The sequence below is a fragment of the Triticum dicoccoides genome, chromosome 1B (genome assembly GCF_002162155.2).
Source record: "Triticum dicoccoides isolate Atlit2015 ecotype Zavitan chromosome 1B, WEW_v2.0, whole genome shotgun sequence".
NCBI classification, from domain to species: domain Eukaryota; kingdom Viridiplantae; phylum Streptophyta; class Magnoliopsida; order Poales; family Poaceae; genus Triticum; species Triticum dicoccoides.
In genome coordinates, this window is record NC_041381.1 from 34,417,300 (window position 1) to 34,421,996 (window position 4,697).

Sequence of the window (4,697 nt, forward strand, 5' to 3'; positions counted from 1 at the left end):
AGGTGTGGCCGGGTGACCAAGACGAGCATGCCACTGTGACGGAGATACCCGAACTCCACTGAAGACGCGAGCGACGCCAGGATGCTCCAGACGATAGAGACCTTGGCAGAGCCGCCCACTAAGAAGAATGTCCCTCGTGCCCCGATCCTTAATAAAAAGATCAAAAGGATGAAATTCACAAAGCACATTATTATCACGAGTGAGTTTAGGAACTGAAAAAAGATTACGTGTCACAGATGGAACTCGAAGAACATTGCGAAGTTGAAGACTCCTATTGGCATGTCTAGTGATAAGTGATGCTTGACCAATATGAGAGATGTGCATACCTGCTCCATTGGCGGTGTGGATTTTGTCGGAGCCATGGTAGGGTTCACGAGTGTGAAGCTTCCCCATCTCACTGGTCAGGTGCTCTGTCGCCCCAGAGTCCATGTACCAGTGGGGATCAATGGAGTAGGACTGAGTGTGTCCCTGTGGCTTCTGCGGCGGCGGACGATCAGCCATGGCGACCTGACAAGCAAAGTTGCGTGTATCCTTCCCGTCATTGCCAAGACCAAGAAAACCCCGCTGGAAGCGCTTGTGACACTTCGAGGCCCAGTGCCCATCGCGACCACAAAGCTGGCACACACGTGGACCACCAGCCCCTGGTAGCGTCGCAGTAGGAGGAGGGGCCGAGGCGGGTGGTGGTGACTGCCCCGAAGGAGCCCTGGATGAAGCAGATGAGCGACCACCCTTGGTGGCGGCGTTTGCCGAGAGGGCACCGTTGCCCCTGCATCGGCGCGTCTCGACTCGTTGCTCAGTAAGCAGGAGGCGTGAAAAGACCTCGTGTGCTGGCATGGGCGTGGAGTTGCCCCTCTCATTGATGATCTCGACTAGGGCGTCATACTCCTCATCAAGACCATTGACGATAAACGAGTTGAACTCGGAGTCGGTGAGGGGCTGTCCAATGGAGGCCAGCGTGTCGGTGAGACTCTTGACTTTGTTGTAGAACTCAGTGGCGGTGGAGTCAAGCTTCTGACACTCCCCAAGTTGGCGACGGAGCCCAGATACACGAGCCTGCGACTGTGCCGCAAACGAGCGCTCAAGAATAGTCCATGCCCCGTGAGACGTCTTGGCGAAGACAACAAGCCCAGCAACGGCCGGAGAGAGCGACCCCTGGATGGAGGAGAGGTTCGCCTGATCCTGCCCTGTCCAGACACGGTGAGCCGGATTATAGACCGGACCATGCACGCTGTCAACCAGCGCAGGAGGGCAAGGGAGAGAGTCGTCGACATAGCCAAGCAGGTAGTGACTCCCAAGAAGCGGAAGAACCTGCGCGCGCCAAAAGATGTAATTGTCCGACGACAACTTGATGGTGATGAGATGGCCGAAGTGAAACGGCGGCGGCGGCTGCGATCCCATCGAGGAGACTGGCTGAGGTGAGAACACCGTGGAGACAGTCGGAGGGGCAGCCGGCGCGGTGACAGAGGGCGCGATGGCCGCGGTTGACGCCGCGAAGCCTGCCAGCGCGACGTCCTCCGCCACCAGCGGCGCAGTGGCCGAGGGCGCGACAGCCGCGGTTGACGGGGCGGCGGTGGTGTGGGCCACAAGCTCCTGCCCGGGCGAAGTAGCAGCCGGCGGGAGCGCGAAGAGGGAGCCGACGCTCCGTGTCCCGATCGGCGCCTGAAGGGAGGCGGCATCCAGCGGCCTCGAGAGAAGTGCCGCGAGGGAGGCCGGCAGAAAACCGGTGGCGGTGGAGCCGGGCGCAGCGGCGGACGTCATAGCAGTCGGGCGACGGCGGCGGCGGGCGCGGCGGCGGCGGCGGTGGCGGCGGCGGTTTAGGATTTTTAGGCGAAAGCGGACGTAACCTAGCGTGATACCATGTAAGACAATAGGCTTTGGGGGGAACCGGCACAACCCTCTAGGGGTGGCCTGTCACATATATATATAATGAGGTGATATACAACGTTACAATATACACATGTAAATACAGTCTAACAGAGAGCAACACGTTGAACAATTTAGCATCAACAAAGTCGTGATTGCTATCAGAATCAACTAGGATGAGCATGACTTTATTCCCAACCAGAGCTCGTAGTCGAATTGTTTTTGCAGCGTCATCTCCAGGGACATCATGAGCTGACAACTGACAACACTCGGCTTCTGTTGGTTTCGTCAAAAGTTCCAAAGCTTGCGCTGCATAGTCAGTGAGGATTTCACCATTGTCGCCCACTTGTATCGTCAACAATTGCAAAAAAAATACCACAATTGGAACCCTAATTTAGAAACCCACCTTTATTTTTTAAAAGAAACCACCACCATTTTACGGACAATTTCGGAAAACACTAATCCATCGATTAGAGCAGTTTGAGTGAAAATCTGACAGGTGGATCCCACTGTCAGGTGCCAGCTGGCCCGGCTGGAGGCAGCGCTCGTCACGCCGTTTGAATGATCCGCTAGGTTGACTTAGGGCCCATCCGACAGCGTCCTGCACTGGCCCATTACAGCCAACGCTGCCGCCGCCGATGGGGTCGTTATGCCGGCGCCGCCCTCGTGCGGCGATGAGCACTGAGCCGTGAATACATACCCACGTACGGGTGTATAACAAGCTGCTGGATTGATTCAAATGGACGATAGCCAGCTATATGTACTAGCTGATGGATTCAACGACCTGACCGCCTCTGGGAGCACCCGTGCACCGGCGAGTTCGGATGGCGCTGCGTGCGCACGGCTAACGGCGACCCCGGCGCTCGGACGCGGGCGGCGGCCCGGAGCAGCGCGACGGCCAGGGCGTGAGCACAGCGGCTCAGACGCGCGGCGGGGCTCGGGCCTGCACGGCGGTTCGGACGCAGAGGCGGCGCGGTGGTGACAGCGCACGACGGCGGCCCGGCGGCAGTGCAGCGATGTCCGTGATCTGGGAGAAAGACGAGCATGGGGTGGCCGTGGACGTCGGCAAGCACCTTGAAGACCCAGAGGCGGACTACCCGGCGGCGCCGTCGCCTCTTGCCACGCTGCGTGCTAGGTGTTCGGTCAAATGCAAGGAGGCACCCGCAAAAAAAATGCAAGGAGGCAGAGGATGGTCTCGGAAAGCTCGACCATGGCGGAAAGAAGGGGCACGGGCTGCTGCTAATCGAGTCGAGCACGTAGGAGGCGCGCGTGAACAGCCTGCAGGTGGTTCAGTGGCAGCGCTGGTTGGCTGCCGGTGAGCCGAGCGTCCGCCGTCCATGGCGGGCAGGAGCTGCAGCGACGGGCGGTGCGCCCTGTCCGACGGCGGCGCATGGATCGGGCGGCAGACGGAAGAGCGCCTGCGGGCGAGGGTGGCACATGGAGGAGGGGCCGGAGAGCCGGCTGGCGGCGCCCGTGCGGGCGATGGTGGTTTTTAGATTTAGGGTCCACAATTGAGGTGTTTTTTTTTTCAATTTACTCTACACTGATGTTCCTTTGAAATCCCCAAACACCCCACAAGTTTGTTTCCGGATTAGGGAATTCGAACTACCGATTAATCCATGAATGTTTGATGCACAGTATTTTCTTCAATAAAGACATCCAAAAAACATCTTAAATCTGATTAATATCAAGAAAAACAAAGGGCAATACAATGAATAGACAACTCGATGTAAGATGACCAGTCTAAAAATTATAGTGGTCTTCTTCTTTCTCTTGTTGAACGTCGCCCGCTGAAGATTGAAAATTGCATTGAATCAAGAATAAAGGAAAGCGACACCTGCGAACGCCTTCGCCATACCAGTCTTGAACACCGCAATAGTCACCCGTCCCTTGAGACGAGATCTAAAAATCGTTGAAGCATCACCCCACACAGAACATGCTTGCAATCTTTCACCACCGGCACAGAGGGTTGGACCTACCAGGCCAAGTCACAGATCAACACAAAAAAGAGATGTCATAGTCGCCACACCAAACTCTCACATGTCCTTCGCCGGCGTCGGATCGGACATCCTCAAGGTAGGGAAAGACCGGAGCGACCTTGTTCCAGCACGCCATCGTCGGCACCACCTCGTCGATGTCGCCGGAGAAGCAAAACCTAGCAAGAATAAAACGAGACGGCGGGTCCGCACTTCTCTTGTCGCCGATGAGACCGCCGGACAAAAAAGAGGAGGGGTGTCGAGGCCGCGGTGGAGGAAGTTGCGGTATTGAATGGCAAAAAGAATAGCCAGAGTTCGAAACAAAAGGACGGGGCTTGCCTGCGGCCGCTTGGTGCGACCATCCGTGCGACGCAGCCATCGCACGGCTGTGCGTGCACCCCCTCCCGCTCCAGATTTTCTCACCCAAAAAAAAAATACAAATCATAATACCGATTGAGTCGCGTATTTTATCTCATGTGTGTTTTGACTTCTAAGTTGCAAATAATTTTTATTACAACTTATACGTACCATCAACTGGATGCTACTATGTATGAGCTTTCCTCAATCAAATTGGCCTTGGTCCTTGATGAGACGCTAATGCTTAGGGCGGCCCCACCCCACCGAGCGCACGGGTGGCCACCGCGGGCGGTGCACGAGGACCAAGCGCAGCAGCGGCGCAGCCCAGACCGACCGAAGAGAATATCTATCTCTGGCGCGCGGGGCCCCGCCCGCGGTCGGTGCCCGCCACCGAAAAAGGGAGAGAAAATGGCGCGAGGAGGAAAAGAAAATATGCCGCGAACCGCGCGTCCATCCCACGCGACTCCCGAACACAAATACCACCACCACACCGCCCCCCTC